This window comes from Oncorhynchus keta, unplaced genomic scaffold (assembly GCF_023373465.1).
Source record: "Oncorhynchus keta strain PuntledgeMale-10-30-2019 unplaced genomic scaffold, Oket_V2 Un_contig_6160_pilon_pilon, whole genome shotgun sequence".
Lineage (NCBI taxonomy): Eukaryota > Metazoa > Chordata > Actinopteri > Salmoniformes > Salmonidae > Oncorhynchus > Oncorhynchus keta.
This window is the reverse complement of record NW_026288708.1, coordinates 127,321-147,500: the sequence shown is the minus strand read 5'-3', so window position 1 is coordinate 147,500 and position 20,180 is coordinate 127,321. Positions and strand designations below refer to the sequence as shown.

The 20,180-nt window shown below is 43.1% G+C and overlaps 1 pseudogene; it reads left to right on the top strand.

Annotated features, from left to right (window-relative positions):
- LOC127925721 (serine/threonine-protein kinase DCLK2-like) overlaps positions 1–20,180 on the top strand; it is a 59,964-nt pseudogene that overhangs the window by 33,843 nt on the left and 5,941 nt on the right.

Sequence of the window (20,180 nt, the reverse complement as noted above, 5' to 3'; positions counted from 1 at the left end):
TTAGGGTGTGTGTACTCCCACAACGCCCTCAGGTTGTGTGTCCTCTGTTACCCCCCGTCTCTGTATAGTGAATGGGAACAGGTCGGTCTGTTTGTTAGGTGTACTCCCAAAACGTCCTCAGGTTGTGTGTCCTCTGTTACCCCCGCCTCTGTATAGTGAATGGGAACAGGTCGGTCTGTTTGTTAGGTGTGTGTACTCCCACAACGTCCTCAGGTTGTGTGTCCTCTGTTACCCCCGTCTCTGTATAGTGAATGGGAACAGGTCGGTCTGTTTGTTAGGGTGTGTGTACTCCCACAACGTCCTCAGGTTGTGTGTCCTCTGTTACCCCCGTCTCTGTATAGTGAATGGGAACAGGTCGGTCTGTTTGTTAGGGTGTGTGTACTCCCACAACGTCCTCAGGTTGTGTGTCCTCTGTTACCCCCGTCTCTGTATAGTGAATGGGAACAGGTCGGTCTCCTCCTCCATCATCAGTGACAAGTACAAGGTGGGGAAGATCATAGGGGACGGCAACTTTGCAGTTGTTAAGGATTGCGTCGAGAGGTAGGTACTAGATCACATCCCCATACGTCCCCAGTACACACACACACACACACACACACACATCCCCAGTACACACACACACCCATACGTCCCCAGTACACACATACACACATCCCCATACGTCCCCAGTACACACACTGGGTGTTTCTCAATATGCGTACTACCGTGCTTCGAGCATGAACATTGGAGCACGCAACGGTCGGTGTATGAGTCCAAATCATGGAACACTGAGGGCAGTTGTCAGATGAAATGGAACACTGAGGGCAGTTGTCAGATGAAATGGAACACTGAGGGCAGTTCTCAGATGAAATGGAACACTGAGGGCAGTTGTCAGATGAAATGGAACACTGAGGGCAGTTGTCAGATGAAATGGAACACTGAGGGCAGTTGTCAGATGAAATGGAACACTGAGGGCAGTTGTCAGATGAAATGGAACACTGAGGGCAGTTGTCAGATGAAATGGAACACTGAGGGCAGTTGTCAGATGAAATGGAACACCGAGGGCAGTTGTCAGATGAAATGGAACACCGAGGGCAGTTGTCAGATGAAATGGAACACCGAGGGCAGTTGTCAGATGAAATGGAACACTGAGGGCAGTTCTCAGATGAAATGGAACACTGAGGGCAGTTGTCAGATGAAATGGAACACTGGGGGCAGTTGTCAGATGAAATGGAACACTGAGGGCAGTTGTCAGATGAAATGGAACACTGAGGGCAGTTCTCAGATGAAATGGAACACCGAGGGCAGTTGTCAGATGAAATGGAACACCGAGGGCAGTTGTCAGATGAAATGGAACACCGAGGGCAGTTGTCAGATGAAATGGAACACCGAGGGCAGTTGTCAGATGAAATGGAACACCGAGGGCAGTTCTCAGATGAAATGGAACACTGAGGGCAGTTGTCAGATGAAATGGAACACTGAGGGCAGTTGTCAGATGAAATGGAACACTGAGGGCAGTTGTCAGATGAAATGGAACACTGAGGGCAGTTCTCGGATGAAATGGAACACTGAGGGCAGTTCTCGGATGAAATGGAACACTGAGGGCAGTTCTCGGATGAAATGGAACACTGAGGGCAGTTCTCGGATGAAATGGAACACTGAGGGCAGTTCTCGGATGAAATGGAACACTGAGGGCAGTTCTCGGATGAAATGGAACACTGAGGGCAGTTCTCAGATGCATACTTTGTTTGTACACATTTCGAAGCATATATCGATGCTTCTACTGAAATACTCCCAGACTTGTAGACGTAATGTGACGCACCCATGGAAATAATGGCAGCTGGTTTTGAGCTGAAGAGAGAGAAAATTAACTCAGACTTCGAAATTAAAAGTTGCCCAGTCACATCTCACATGTTGCCTGAATACAATATTGTATCTTTAAAATGTTAATAAATACCTACCGTGCTAATATTACAATGTTTAACTGCCTGGAATACCCACTGTCGTGTCGTAGATTTGGGGCGGCAGGGTAGCCCAGTGGTTAGAGTGTAGAGGCGGTATGGTAGCCTAGTGGTTAGACCGTTGGACTAGTAACCCACTATTCCTAGACCAGTTAACCCACTGTTCCTAGACCAGTTAACCCACTGTTCCTAGACCAGTTAACCCACTGTTCCTAGACCAGTTAACCCACTGTTCCTAGACCAGTTAACCCACTGTTCCTAGACCAGTTAACCCACTGTTCCTAGACCAGTTAACCCACTGTTCCTAGACCAGTTAACCCACTGTTCCTAGACCAGTTAACCCACTGTTCCTAGGTTAACTGCCTTGTTCAGGGGCAGAACCACAGAGTTTAATCTTGTCAGCTCGGGGGTTCGATCTTGCAACCTTTCGGTTACTAGTCCAACGGTCTAACCACTAGGTTTCCTGCCTCCCCGATTAACACATATACAGTTGAAGTCTGAAGTTTACATAAACTTAGGTTGGATTCATTAAAACTCATTTTTCAACCACTCCACACATTTCTTGTTAACAAACTAGAGTTTTGGCAAGTCGGTTAGGACATCTACTTTGTCCTTGACACAAGTCATGTTTCCAACAATTGTTTACAGACAGATTATTTCACTTATAACTGTATCACAATGCCAGTGGGAATGAAACAAATGAAACAAAAATAGAACTGTTTGGCCACAATGACCATCGTTATGTTTGGAGGGGGAGGCTGCAAGCCGAAGAACACCATCCCGACCGTGAAGCACGGGGGTGGCAGCATCATGTTGTGGGGGTGCTTTGCTGCAGGAGGGACTGGTGCACTTCACAAAATAGATGGCATCATGAGGCAGGAACATAGTGGATGTATTGAGGCAACATCTCAAGACATCAGTCAGGAAGTTAAAGCTTGGTCGCAAATGGGTTTTCCAAATGGAGAATGACCCCAAGCATACTTCCAAAGTTGTGGCTAAATGGCTTAAGGACAACAAAGTCAAGGTGTTGGAGTGGTCATCACAAAGCCCTGACCTTTAATCCTATGGAACATTTGTGGTCAGAACTGAAAAAGCATGTGCGAGCAAGGAGGTCTACAAACCTGACTCAGTTACACCAGCTCTGTCAGGAGGCCTACAAACCTGACTCAGTTACACCAGCTCTGCCAGGAGGCCTACAAACCTGACTCAGTTACACCAGCTCTGTCAGGAGGCCTACAAACCTGACTCAGTTACACCAGCTCTGTCAGGAGGCCTACAAACCTGACTCAGTTACACCAGCTCTGTCAGGAGGCCTACAAACCTGACTCAGTTACACCAGCTCTGTCAGGAGGCCTACAAACCTGACTCAGTTACACCAGCTCTGTCAGGAGGCCTACAAACCTGCCTCAGTTACACCAGCTCTGTCAGGAGGCCTACAAACCTGACTCAGTTACACCAGCTCTGTCAGGAGGCCTACAAACCTGCCTCAGTTACACCAGCTCTGTCAGGAGGCCTACAAACCTGACTCAGTTACACCAACTCTGGTCAGGAGGCCTACAAACCTGACTCAGTTACACCAGCTCTGTCAGGAGGCCTACAAACCTGACTCAGTTACACCAGCTCTGTCAGGAGGCCTACAAACCTGACTCAGTTACACCAGCTCTGTCAGGAGGCCTACAAACCTGACTCAGTTACACCAGCTCTGTCAGGAGGCCTACAAACCTGCCTCAGTTACACCAGCTCTGTCAGGAGGCCTACAAACCTGACTCAGTTACACCAGCTCTGTCAGGAGGCCTACAAACCTGACTCAGTTACACCAACTCTGGTCAGGAGGCCTACAAACCTGACTCAGTTACACCAGCTCTGTCAGGAGGCCTACAAACCTGACTCAGTTACACCAGCTCTGTCAGGAGGCCTACAAACCTGACTCAGTTACACCAGCTCTGTCAGGAGGCCTACAAACCTGACTCAGTTACACCAGCTCTGTCAGGAGGCCTACAAACCTGACTCAGTTACACCAGCTCTGTCAGGAGGAATGGACCAAAATTCACCCAACTGATTGTGGGAAGCTTGTGGAAGTCTACCCGACACGTTTGACCCAAGTTAAACAATTTAAAGGCAATGCTACCAAATACTAATTGAGTGTATGTAAACTTCTGACCCACTGGGAATGTGATGAAAGTAATAAAAACTGAAATAAATCACTCTCTCTACTATTAATCTGACATTTCACATTCTTAAAATAAAGTGGTGATCCAAACTGACCTAAAACAGGGAAAATCCCTGTTTTACTAGGATTAAATGTCAGGAATTGTGTAAAAACTGAGTTTAAATATATTTGGCTAAAGGTGTAATGTAAATTTCCAACTTCAACTGGTAGTTGATAATTATGAAGTAAAACTGTAGCATGTGCTTTATGTTTATTATTATATGTATTTTATATTTGTCTTGTTTTGTCTGTATTGGTCATTAATGCGGTAACAGAGAGTGCTTCTCAAATGGAACATGTTCTCCTCTTGTCCTCACGAGAGAACGTCCTCCGAGCGTGTGTGGAGCACAGTGTTATGGATAATTTAGAAACATCCACTGTACCTGATTGATTGATTGATTGATTGATTCATCGACAGGTCGACTGGACAGGAGTTTGCTCTGAAGATTATCGATAAAGCTCGTTGCTGTGGGAAGGTACTGACTCAATTTATGTACTGATCAGATTGACTGACTGATTTATGTACTGTTCAGACTGACTGACTGACTGATGTATGTACTGTTCAGACTGACTGACTGACTGACTGACTGACTGATGTATGTACTGTTCAGACTGACTGACTGACTGATTTATGTACTGTTCAGACTGACTGACTGACTGATGTATGTACTGTTCAGACTGACTGATTTATGTACTGTTCAGACTGACTGACTGACTGATTTATGTACTGTTCAGACTGATTGACTGACTGATTTATGTACTGTTCAGACTGATTGACTGACTGACTGATTTATGTACTGTTCAGACTGATTGACTGACTGACTGATTTTACTGTTCAGACTGACTGACTGATTTATGTACTGTTCAGACTGATTTATGTACTGTTCAGACTGATTGACTGACTGATTTATGTACTGTTCAAACTGATTGACTGACTGACTGACTGATTTATGTACTGTTCAGACTGACTGACTGACTGATTTATGTACTGTTCAAACTGATTGACTGACTGACTGACTGATTTATGTACTGTTCAGACTGATTGACTGACTTATGTACTGTTCAGACTGATTGACTGACTGACTGATTTATGTACTGTTCAGACTGATTTATGTACTGTTCAGACTGACTGACTGATTGACTGACTGACTGACTGACTGATTTATGTACTGTTCAGACTGATTGACTGACTGACTGATTTATGTACTGTTCAGACTGACTGACTGACTGACTGACTGACTGATTTATGTACTGTTCAGACTGATTAATATAATAATAATAATATATGCCATTTAGCAGACGCTTTTATCCAAAGCGACTTACAGTCATGTGTGCATACATTCTACGTATGGGTGGTCCCGGGAATCGAACCCACTACCCTGGCGTTACAAGCGCCATGCTCTACCAACTGAGCTACAGAAGGATTGACTGACTGACTGATTTATGTACTGTTCAGACTGATTGACTGACTGACTGATTTATGTACTGTTCAGACTGATTTATGTACTGTTCAGACTGATTGACTGATTGACTGACTGACTGACTGATTTATGTACTGTTCAGACTGATTGACTGACTGACTGATTTATGTACTGTTCAGACTGACTGACTGACTGATTTATGTACTGATCAGACTGACTGACTGACTGATTTATGTACTGTTCAGACTGACTGACTGATTTATGTACTGTTCAGACTGATTGACTGACTGACTGATTTATGTACTGTTCAGACTGATTGACTGACTGATTTATGTACTGTTCAGACTGATTGACTGACTGACTGACTGATTTATGTACTGTTCAGACTGACTGACTGACTGATTTATGTACTGTTCAGACTGATTGACTGACTGACTGATTTATGTACTGTTCAGACTGACTGACTGATTTATGTACTGTTCAGACTGACTGACTGATTTATGTACTGTTCAGACTGACTGACTGATTTATGTACTGTTCAGACTGACTGACTGACTGACTGACTGATTTATGTACTGTTCAGACTGACTGACTGATTTATGTACTGTTCAGACTGACTGACTGATTGACTGACTGACTGATTTATGTACTGTTCAGACTGACTGACTGACTGACTGATTTATGTACTGTTCAGACTGACTGACTGATTTATGTACTGTTCAGACTGACTGACTGACTGACTGACTGATTTATGTACTGTTCAGACTGATTGACTGACTGATTTATGTACTGTTCAGACTGATTGACTGACTGACTGATTTATGTACTGTTCAGACTGATTTATGTACTGTTCAGACTAACTGACTGATTGACTGACTGACTGATTTATGTACTGTTCAGACTGATTTATGTACTGTTCAGACTGACTGACTGATTGACTGACTGACTGATTTATGTACTGTTCAGACTGATTGACTGACTGACTGATTTATGTACTGTTCAGACTGACTGACTGATTTATGTACTGTTCAGACTGACTGACTGACTGATTTATGTACTGTTCAGACTGATTGACTGACTGACTGATTTATGTACTGTTCAGACTGACTGACTGACTGATTTATGTACTGTTCAGACTGATTGACTGACTGACTGACTGACTGATTTATGTACTGTTCAGACTGACTGACTGACTGATTTATGTACTGTTCAGACTGACTGACTGATTTATGTACTGTTCAGACTGACTGACTGATTTATGTACTGTTCAGACTGACTGACTGACTGATGTATGTACTGACTGATTTATGTACTGTTCAGACTGATTGACTGACTGACTGACTGACTGACTGATTTATGTACTGTTCAGACTGATTGACTGACTGATTTATGTACTGTTCAGACTGATTGACTGACTGACTGACTGACTGACTGATTTATGTACTGTTCAGACTGACTGACTGACTGATTTATGTACTGTTCAGACTGATTGACTGACTGACTGACTGACTGATTTATGTACTGTTCAGACTGACTGACTGACTGATTTATGTACTGTTCAGACTGACTGACTGATTGACTGACTGACTGATTTATGTACTGTTCAGACTGATTGACTGACTGACTGATTTATGTACTGTTCAGACTGACTGACTGATTTATGTACTGTTCAGACTGACTGACTGACTGATTTATGTACTGTTCAAACTGATTGACTGACTGACTGACTGATTTATGTACTGTTCAGACTGACTGACTGACTGATTTATGTACTGTTCAAACTGATTGACTGACTGATTTATGTACTGTTCAGACTGATTGACTGACTTATGTACTGTTCAGACTGATTGACTGACTTATGTACTGTTCAGACTGATTGACTGACTGACTGATTTATGTACTGTTCAGACTGATTTATGTACTGTTCAGACTGACTGACTGATTGACTGACTGACTGACTGATTTATGTACTGTTCAGACTGATTGACTGACTGACTGATTTATGTACTGTTCAGACTGACTGACTGACTGACTGACTGATTTATGTACTGTTCAGACTGATTGACTGACTGACTGATTTATGTACTGTTCAGACTGATTGACTGACTGATTTATGTACTGTTCAGACTGATTTATGTACTGTTCAGACTGATTGACTGATTGACTGACTGACTGACTGATTTATGTACTGTTCAGACTGATTGACTGACTGACTGATTTATGTACTGTTCAGACTGACTGACTGACTGATTTATGTACTGATCAGACTGACTGACTGACTGATTTATGTACTGTTCAGACTGACTGACTGATTTATGTACTGTTCAGACTGATTGACTGACTGACTGATTTATGTACTGTTCAGACTGATTTATGTACTGTTCAGACTGATTGACTGACTGATTTATGTACTGTTCAGACTGATTGACTGACTGACTGATTTATGTACTGTTCAGACTGACTGACTGACTGATTTATGTACTGTTCAGACTGATTGACTGACTGACTGATTTATGTACTGTTCAGACTGATTGACTGACTGACTGATTTATGTACTGTTCAGACTGACTGACTGATTTATGTACTGTTCAGACTGACTGACTGATTTATGTACTGTTCAGACTGACTGACTGATTGACTGACTGACTGATTTATGTACTGTTCAGACTGACTGACTGATTGACTGACTGACTGATTTATGTACTGTTCAGACTGACTGACTGATTGACTGACTGACTGATTTATGTACTGTTCAGACTGACTGACTGACTGACTGATTTATGTACTGTTCAGACTGACTGACTGATTTATGTACTGTTCAGACTGACTGACTGACTGATTTATGTACTGTTCAGACTGATTGACTGACTGATTTATGTACTGTTCAGACTGATTGACTGACTGACTGATTTATGTACTGTTCAGACTGATTTATGTACTGTTCTGACTGACTGATTGACTGACTGACTGATTTATGTACTGTTCAGACTGATTTATGTACTGTTCAGACTGACTGACTGATTGACTGATTTATGTACTGTTCAGACTGATTGACTGACTGACTGATTTATGTACTGTTCAGACTGACTGACTGATTTATGTACTGTTCAGACTGACTGACTGACTGATTTATGTACTGTTCAGACTGATTGACTGACTGATTTATGTACTGTTCAGACTGACTGACTGACTGATTTATGTACTGTTCAGACTGATTGACTGACTGACTGACTGACTGATTTATGTATTGTTCAGACTGACTGACTGACTGATTTATGTACTGTTCAGACTGACTGACTGATTTATGTACTGTTCAGACTGACTGACTGACTGACTGATGTATGTACTGACTGATTTATGTACTGTTCAGACTGATTGACTGACTGACTGACTGACTGATTTATGTACTGTTCAGACTGATTGACTGACTGATTTATGTACTGTTCAGACTGATTGACTGACTGACTGATTTATGTACTGTTCAGACTGACTGACTGACTGATTTATGTACTGTTCAGACTGATTGACTGACTGACTGACTGATTTATGTACTGTTCAGACTGACTGACTGACTGATTTATGTACTGTTCAGACTGACTGACTGATTGACTGACTGACTGATTTATGTACTGTTCAGACTGATTGACTGACTGACTGATTTATGTACTGTTCAGACTGACTGACTGACTGATTTATGTACTGTTCAGACTGATTGACTGACTGACTGATTTATGTACTGTTCAGACTGACTGACTGACTGATTTATGTACTGTTCAGACTGATTGACTGACTGACTGACTGACTGATTTATGTACTGTTCAGACTGACTGACTGACTGATTTATGTACTGTTCAGACTGACTGACTGATTTATGTACTGTTCAGACTGACTGACTGACTGATGTATGTACTGACTGATTTATGTACTGTTCAGACTGATTGACTGACTGACTGACTGACTGATTTATGTACTGTTCAGACTGATTGACTGACTGATTTATGTACTGTTCAGACTGATTGACTGACTGACTGACTGATTTATGTACTGTTCAGACTGATTGACTGACTGACTGACTGATTTATGTACTGTTCAGACTGACTGACTGACTGACTGATTTATGTACTGTTCAGACTGACTGACTGATTTATGTACTGTTCAGACTGACTGACTGATTTATGTACTGTTCAGACTGACTGACTGACTGACTGACTGATGTATGTACTGACTGATTTATGTACTGTTCAGACTGATTGACTGACTGACTGACTGATTTATGTACTGTTCAGACTGATTGACTGACTGATTTATGTACTGTTCAGACTGATTGACTGACTGATTTATGTACTGTTCAGACTGATTTATGTACTGTTCAGACTGACTGACTGATTTATGTACTGTTCAGACTGATTTATGTACTGTTCAGACTGACTGACTGACTGACTGACTGATTTATGTACTGTTCAGACTGATTGACTGACTGACTGATTTATGTACTGTTCAGACTGACTGACTGATTTATGTACTGTTCAGACTGACTGACTGACTGATTTATGTACTGTTCAGACTGATTGACTGACTGACTGATTTATGTACTGTTCAGACTGACTGATTTATGTACTGTTCAGACTGATTGACTGACTGACTGACTGATTTATGTACTGTTCAGACTGACTGACTGACTGATTTATGTACTGTTCAGACTGACTGACTGACTGACTGATGTATGTACTGACTGATTTATGTACTGTTCAGACTGATTGACTGACTGACTGATTTATGTACTGTTCAGACTGACTGACTGATTTATGTACTGTTCAGACTGACTGACTGACTGATGTATGTACTGACTGATTTATGTACTGTTCAGACTGATTGACTGACTGACTGATTTATGTACTGTTCAGACTGACTGACTGATTTATGTACTGTTCAGACTGACTGACTGATTTATGTACTGTTCAGACTGACTGACTGACTGATGTATGTACTGACTGATTTATGTACTGTTCAGACTGATTGACTGACTGACTGATTTATGTACTGTTCAGACTGACTGACTGATTTATGTACTGTTCAGACTGACTGACTGATTTATGTACTGTTCAGACTGACTGACTGACTGACTGATTTATGTACTGTTCAGACTGACTGACTGACTGACTGATTTATGTACTGTTCAGACTGACTGACTGACTGACTGATTTATGTACTGTTCAGACTGACTGACTGATTTATGTACTGTTCAGACTGATTGACTGATTTGTGTACTGTTCAGACTGACTGACTGTGGTCCTTCTGTAGCTCAGTTGGTAGAGCATGGCGCTTGTAACGCCAGGGTAGTGGGTTCGATTCCCGGGACCACCCATACGTAGAATGTATGCACACATGACTGTAAGTCGCTTTGGATAAAAGCGTCTGCTAAATGGCATATATTATTATTATTATTACTGACTGATTTATGTACTGTTCAGACTGATTGACTGACTGACTGATTTATGTACTGTTCAGACTGACTGACTGATTTATGTACTGTTCAGACTGACTGACTGATTGATTTATGTACTGTTCAGACTGACTGACTGACTGACTGATTTATGTACTGTTCAGACTGACTGACTGATTTATGTACTGTTCAGACTGACTGACTGATTTATGTACTGTTCAGACTGACTGACTGACTGACTGATTTATGTACTGTTCAGACTGACTGACTGACTGACTGATTCATGTACTGTTCAGACTGACTGACTGATTTATGTACTGTTCAGACTGATTGACTGACTGACTGATTTATGTACTGTTCAGACTGATTGACTGACTGACTGATTTATGTACTGTTCAGACTGACTGACTGACTGATTTATGTACTGTTCAGATTGACTGACTGACTGACTGACTGATTTATGTACTGTTCAGATTGACTGACTGATTTGTGTATTGACATACAGTACCAGTCAAATGTTTGGACACATATGGAATCATGTAGTAACCAAAAAAGTGTTAAACAAATCTAAATATATTTCAGATTCTTAAAAGTAGCCACCCTTTGCCTTGATGACAGCTTTGCACACTCTTGGCATTCTCTCAACCAGCTTCATTCTGTAGCTCAGTTGGTAGAGCATGGCGCTTGTAACGCCAGGGTAGTGGGTTCGATTCCCGGGACCACCCATACGTAGAATGTATGCACACATGACTGTAAGTCGCTTTGGATAAAAGCGTCTGCTAAATGGCATATATTATTATTATTATTATTATAGTCACCTGGAATGCATTTCAATGTGCCTTATTAAAAGTTCATTTGTGGAATTTCTTTCCTTCAGTGTGGCTACTTTGAACAATTTGTTTAACACTTGTTGGTTACTACATGATTCCATATGTGTTATTTCATAGTTTTGATGTCTTCACTATTATTCTACAATGTAGAACATAGTAAAAATGAAGAAAAACCCTGGAATGAGTTGGTGTGTCCAAACTTTTGACTGGTTCTGTATGTTTTGATCAGGAGCACCTGATAGAGAACGAGGTGGCGGTGTTGAGGAGGGTCAGACACCCCAGCATTATACAGCTGATTGAGGTCGACGACACGCCCACAGAACTCTACCTGGTCATGGAATTGGTCAAGGTACGAAGCGTCTCTCCGCCCCCTTGTTTCGGTTAAAAAGGGGCGGGGCTGTGGAGAAAATGTAACCCTTTCCAGTTTAACAGAGTAATGGATGCAAGGAGCCCATCCATGACATCAACAGTATGTTGTTAATCCTGTTTTGGGGCTGTACAGTGTTGGTTTACAGTTACTCTGTGAACAAACGCCAGAGTAAAACCAGGTTCTGATTGGGGGTGTGACCGGTGGACCATTAAGGGATAATCGATGGGAGGCTTTGTGTTCTATGTAAAATAATGAACGACGGAGGCGGAAGGCGTGTTTCCAACACGCTAGCGGATTGGCACTGACCTTTCCACGGAGTTGCATTGTTTTCCAGAGAACGCAAAGAGCCCCAAGTTGATTATCTCGCTTATAACCAGGAGCCCCAAGTTGATTATCTCGCTTATAACCAGGAGCCCCAAGTTGATTATCTCGCTTATAACCAGGAGCCCCAAGTTGATTATCTCGCTTATAACCAGGAGCCCCAAGTTGATTATCTCGCTTATAACCAGGAGCCCCAAGTTGATTATCTCGCTTATAACCAGGAGCCCCAAGTTGATTATCTCGCTTATACCAAGAGCCCCAAGTTGATTATCCTTCTTATACCAAGAGCCCCAAGTTGATTATCTCGCTTATACCAAGAGCCCCAAGTTGATTATCCTTCTTATACCAAGAGCCCCAAGTTGATTATCTCGCTTATACCAAGAGCCCCAAGTTGATTATCCTTCTTATACCAAGAGCCCCAAGTTGATTATCCTTCTTATACCAAGAGCCCCAAGTTGATTATCCTTCTTATACCAAGAGCCCCAAGTTGATTATCCTTCTTATACCAAGAGCCCCAAGTTGATTATCTCGCTTATACCAAGGCTATAATTAAGCAATACGGCTTGAGGAGGTGTGGTATATGGCCAATACACCACGGCCAATTGCACGACACAATGCGGAGTGCCTGGACACGGCCCTTAGCCTTGGTCTATTGGCCATATACCACATAATTCTATTATAGGTTTATTAAGGCGCGCTCTAGAACACCCATCTAGCCAATCAAGATCAAGTATTCAAAAATGACATGGTATAATAAGTTATATTCTTCAAGAATCAAGTCAGTACATATCATTCATAGAATGAAGTCAGTACATATCATTCATAGAATGAAGTCAGTACATATCATTAATAGAATGAAGTCAGTACATATCATTCATAGAATGAAGTCAGTACATATCATTCATAGAATGAAGTCAGTACATATCATTCATAGAATGAAGTCAGTACATATCATTCATAGAATGAAGTCAGTACATATCATTCATAGAATCAAGTCAGTACATATCATTCATAGAATCAAGTCAGTACATATCATTCATAGAATCAAGTCAGTACATATCATTCATAGAATCAAATCAAGTCAGTACATATCATTCATAGAATCAAGTCAGTACATATCATTCATAGAATGAAGTCAGTACATATCATTCATAGAATGAAGTCAGTACATATCATTCATAGAATGAAGTCAGTACATATCATTCATAGAATCAAGTCAGTACATATCATTCATAGAATCAAGTCAGTACATATCATTCATAGAATCAAGTCAGTACATATCATTCATAGAATCAAGTCAGTACATATCATTCATAGAATCAAGTCAGTACATATCATTCATAGAATCAAATCAAGTCAGTACATATCATTCATAGAATCAAGTCAGTACATATCATTCATAGAATGAAGTCAGTACATATCATTCATAGAATCAAGTCAGTACATATCATTCATAGAATGAAGTCAGTACATATCATTCATAGAATGAAGTCAGTACATATCATTCATAGAATCAAGTCAGTACATATCATTCATAGAATCAAGTCAGTACATATCATTCATAGAATCAAGTCAGTACATATCATTCATAGAATCAAGTCAGTACATATCATTCATAGAATCAAGTCAGTACATATCATTCATAGAATCAAGTCAGTACATATCATTCATAGAATCAAATGAAGTCAGTACATATCATTCATAGAATCAAGTCAGTACATATCATTCATAGAATCAAGTCAGTACATATCATTCATAGAATCAAGTCAGTACATATCATTCATAGAATGAAGTCAGTACATATCATTCATAGAATGAAGTCAGTACATATCATTCATAGAATCAAGTCAGTACATATCATTCATAGAATCAAGTCAGTACATATCATTCATAGAATCAAGTCAGTACATATCATTCATAGAATCAAGTCAGTACATATCATTCATAGAATCAAGTCAGTACATATCATTCATAGAATCAAATGAAGTCAGTACATATCATTCATAGAATCAAGTCAGTACATATCATTCATAGAATCAAGTCAGTACATATCATTCATAGAATCAAGTCAGTACATATCATTCATAGAATCAAGTCAGTACATATCATTCATAGAATGAAGTCAGTACATATCATTCATAGAATGAAGTCAGTACATATCATTCATAGAATCAAGTCAGTACATATCATTCATAGAATGAAGTCAGTACATATCATTCATAGAATCAAGTCAGTACATATCATTCATAGAATGAAGTCAGTACATATCATTCATAGAATGAAGTCAGTACATATCATTCATAGAATCAAGTCAGTACATATCATTCATAGAATGAAGTCAGTACATATCATTCATAGAATCAAGTCAGTACATATCATTCATAGAATCAAGTCAGTACATATCATTCATAGAATCAAGTCAGTACATATCATTCATAGAATCAAGTCAGTACATATCATTCATAGAATCAAATGAAGTCAGTACATATCATTCATAGAATCAAGTCAGTACATATCATTCATAGAATGAAGTCGGTACATATCATTCATAGAATCAAGTCAGTACATATCATTAATTTATACGTCCATAAATGGTTTTAACAACTGCTGCCTGGCCCTTTTTAAAGCTACAGTACATGGTGTCATGGCTGGTCATTTGTCGCATCTAAAACACTGGTGTATGAATCTGAGAGCGCCCCGTCCCTCAGCTCTATCACACAGCAAGCGGCTGGAGACCGGACTCCCTCAGCTCTATCACACAGCAAGCGGCTGGAGACCGGACTCCAACAGCTCTATCACACAGCAAGCGGCTGGAGCCCCGTCCCTCAGCTCTATCACACAGCAAGCGGCTGGAGCCCGGACTCCAACAGCTCTATCACACAGCAAGCGGCTGGAGACCGGACTCCAACAGCTCTATCACACAGCAAGCGGCTGGAGACCGGACTCCAACAGCTCTATCACACAGCAAGCGGCTGGAGACCGGACTCCAACAGCTCTATCACACAGCAAGCGGCTGGAGCCCGGACTCCCTCAGCTCTATCACACAGCAAGCGGCTGGAGACCGGACTCCAACAGCTCTATCACACAGCAAGCGGCTGGAGACCGGACTCCCTCAGCTCTATCACACAGCAAGCGGCTGGAGACCGGACTCCAACAGCTCTATCACACAGCAAGCGGCTGGAGACCGGACTCCAACAGCTCTATCACACAGCAAGCGGCTGGAGACCGGACTCCAACAGCTCTATCACACAGCAGGCGGCTGGAGACCGGACTCCAACAGCTCTATCACACAGCAAGCGGCTGGAGCCCGGACTCCAACAGCTCTATCACACAGCAAGCGGCTGGAGCCCGGACTCCAACAGCTCTATCACACAGCAAGCGGCTGGAGACCGGACTCCAACAGCTCTATCACACAGCAAGCGGCTGGAGACCGGACTCCAACAGCTCTATCACACAGCAGGCGGCTGGAGACCGGACTCCAACAGCTCTATCACACAGCAAGCGGCTGGAGACCGGACTCCATTTTGTTGTTTTTCAAATCGTCAAAACTGTTGTTTAACCCACAAAAATCAAGGTACTACTGTCAAGTCAGGAATTGTACCAAATATTTTAGTAATTTGACGTGGTGTGTGTGTCTGTTCGTATGTGTGTGTGTGTGTGTACAGTATACTGACCTGTCTCTGTCTGTCTGTCTGTCTGTCTGTCTGTCTGTCTGTCTGTCTGTGTGTCTGTGTGTCTGTCTGTCTGTCTGTCTGTCTGTCTGTCTGTCTGTCTGTCTGTGTGTGTGTGTGTGTGTGTGTACAGTATACTGACCTGTCTCTGTCTATGTATGTGTGTGTGTGTACAGTATACTGACCCGTCTCTGTCTGTATGTATGTATGTGTGTGTGTGTGTGTGTGTGTGTGTGTGTGTACAGTATACTGACCTGTCTCTGTCTGTCTGTGTGTGTACAGTATACTGACCTGTCTATGTCTGTATGTATGTATGTGTGTGTGTGTACAGAATACTGACCTGTCTCTGTCTGTATGTGTGTGTGTGTACAGTATACTGACCTGTGTCTGTCCGTATGTGTGTGTGTGTGTACAGTATACTGACCTGTGTCTGTCCGTATGTGTGTGTGTGTGTACAGTATACTGACCTTGTCTGTCTGTATGTGTGTGTGTGTACAGTATACTGACCTGTGTCTGTTCGTATGTGTGTGTGTGTGTACAGTATACTGACCTGTGTCTGTCCGTATGTGTGTGTGTGTGTACAGTATACTGACCTTGTCTGTCTGTATGTGTGTGTGTGTACAGTATACTGACCTGTGTCTGTTCGTATGTGTGTGTGTGTGTACAGTATACTGACCTTGTCTGTCTGTATGTGTGTGTGTGTACAGTATACTGACCTGTGTCTGTCTGTATGTGTGTGTGTGTACAGTATACTGACCTGTGTCTGTGGACGTTCTCTCTCTGCAGGGTGGAGATCTGTTTGACGCCATCACATGTTCTACTAAGTACACAGAGAGAGATGCCAGCGCCATGGTCTTCAACCTGGCCGGAGCTATTCAATACCTGCACCGTATGGACATAGTCCACAGAGACATCAAGCCTGAAAACCTGCTGGTATAAAACTCTGACATACTCTGACATACGAACTCTGACACCTAGAACAGGAACAGGGTTGGAGTTAAAACCCTCCAGGAGGGTTGGAGTTAAAACCCTCCAGGAGGGTTGGAGTTAAAACCCTCCAGGAGGGTTGGAGTTAAATCCTACGGGAGGGTTGGAGTTAAAACCTACGGGAGGGTTGGAGTTAAAACCCTCCAGGAGGGTTGGAGTTAAAACCCTCCAGGAGGGTTGGAGTTAAAACCATCCAGGAGGTTTGGAGTTAAAACCCTCCAGGAGGGTTGGAGTTAAACCTCTCCAGGAGGGTTGGAGTTAAAACCTACAGGAGGGTTGGAGTTAAACCCCTCCAGGAGGGTTGGAGTTAAACCCCTCCAGGAGGGTTGGAGTTAAACCCCTCCAGGAGGGTTGGAGTTAAAACCCTCCAGGAGGGTTGGAGTTAAATCCTACGGGAGGGTTGGAGTTAAAACCTACAAGAGGGTTGGAGTTAAAACCTACGGGAGGGTTTCTCTCCAGGAACAGGGTTGGAGTTAAAACCCTCCAGGAGGGTTGGAGTTAAAACCTACGGGAGGGTTGGAGTTAAATCCTACGGGAGGGATTGAGTTAAAACCTACAGGAGGGTTGGAGTTAAAACCTACAGCAGGGTCTCTCTCCAGGAACAGGGTTGGAGTTAAAACCTACAGGAGGGTTTCTCTCCAGGAACAGGGTTGGAGTTAAAACCTACAGGAGGGTCTCTCTCCGGGAACAGGGTTGGAGTTAAACCCTACAGGAGGGTTGGAGTTAAAACCTACAGGAGGGTCTCTCTCCAGGAACAGGGCTGGAGTTAAAACCTACAGGAGGGTTGGGGTTAAACCCTACAGGAGGGTTGGAGTTAAAACCTACAGGAGGGTTGGAGTTAAAACCTACAGGAGGGTCTCTCTCCGGGAGGGTCTCTCTCCAGGAACAGGGTTGGAGTTAAAACCTACAGGAGGGTCTCTCTCCAGGAACAGGTTTGGAGTTAAAACCTACAGGAGGGTATCTCTCCAGGAACAGGGTTGGAGTTAAACCCTACAGGAGGGTTGGAGTTAAAACCTACAGGAGGGTCTCTCTCCGGGAGGGTCTCTCTCCAGGAACAGGGTTGGAGTTAAAACCTACAGGAGGGTCTCTCTCCAGGAACAGGTTTGGAGTTAAAACCTACAGGAGGGTCTCTCTCCAGGAACAGGTTTGGAGTTAAAACCTACAGGAGGGTATCTCTCCAGGAACAGGGTTGGAGTTCAAACCTACAGGAGGGTATCTCTCCAGGAACAGGGTTGGAGTTCAAACCTACAGGAGGGTCTCTCTCCAGGAACAGGGTCTCTCTCCAGGAACAGGGTTTGAGTTAAAACCTACAGGAGGGTTTCTATCCAGGAACAGGGTTGGAGTTATATCCTACAGGAGGGTTTCTTTTACATGACACTTTAGTCATGTATATCAACCTATCACCGTTCTCCTTTCTTGCCCTGTGACCTCCAGGTGTGTGAGTACCTGGATGGGACCAAGTCGTTGAAGCTGGGGGATTTTGGTCTGGCTACAGTCGTAGAGGGACCCCTGTATACAGTCTGCGGAACACCCACATATGTAGCTCCAGAGATCATCGCTGAGACTGGGTAAGAGGAGTGTGTGTGTCGCTGAGACTGGGTAAGAGGAGTGTGTGTGTCGCTGAGACTGGGTAAGAGGAGTGTGTGTGTGTCGCTGAGACCGGGTAAGAGGAGTGTGTGTGTGTAGAGACCATCGTAGAGGGACCCCTGTATACAGTCTGCGGAACACCCACATATGTAGCTCCAGAGATCATCGCTGAGACTGGGTAAGAGGTGTGTGTGTGTGTCGCTGAGACTGGGTAAGAGGAGTGTGTGTGTGTCGCTGAGACTGGGTAAGAGGAGTGTGTGTGTGTAGAGACCATCGTAGAGGGACCCCTGTATACAGTCTGTGGAACACCCACATATGTAGCTCCAGAGATCATCGCTGAGACTGGGTAAGAGGAGTGTGTGTCTCGGAGACCTGATAAGAGGTGTGTGTTTTTTGTGTGTCCACTTCTCTCAGCTTTTTCCTAACATCCAAAAAAAAAAAACTCTCCTCTCGTCTGCAACTTTTCCACAGGTTGTTGCTGTTGTTTTTGTTGTTGCTGTTCATAAAATAAGAATGCACTGATATACTTCACACCTTTTGTGAGTGTAGTTGTGGTTTTATTTTCCACCTTAGTTGAATGAACGAACTGTAAGTCGTTCTGGATGAACCAATAGGAGACCGTGAATATGACGAGATCTCCCAGGATCCTTCAATTCAAAGTCCCTGTCAACGATGTGGTTCGTTACTCGTCATTACTGCCGCTACGCTGCTGTTGATCAGCTGACCTGTACTTGACAGTAATGGGGTCATTTTATTGGAGGTGCAGAATAGGGATTTGACACTTGGTTCGAAAACAATAGATCATTTTTATTTAGACGTTTGTGGAAGTACATACCATGAGATTGCAGCAGCACCATGCGTCACGACAGGCGGGCCCGATCCAGCATCACCACGGGTCGGCCCGATCCAGCATCACCACGGGTCGGCCCGATCCAGCATCACCACGGGTCGGCCCAATCCAGCATCACCACGGGTCGGCCCGATCCAGCATCACCACGGGTCGGCCCGATCCAGCATCACCACGGGTCGGCCCGATCCAGCATCACCACGGGTCGGCCCGATCCAGCATCACCACGGGTCGGCCCGATCCAGCATCACCACGGGTCGGCCCGATCCAGCATCACCACAGGTCGGCCCAATCCAGCATCACCACGGGTCGGCCCGATCCAGCATCACGACAGGTCGGCCCGATCCAGCATCACCATACGTAACGGCAGTAATGAAGATAGTTGCTCTGAGAAACTCCATATTGTGGGGAGTACCGAACGTATTTTCACATTATAACGTTTTGCTGGTTTACTGGGACTTTGAATTGAAGGATCCTGGGAGATATCGTCCAATTGAATCGTCTTCTCAAGCCCAGGTACTGATTCAGATAAAACCATCTTCTATGTGACCAAA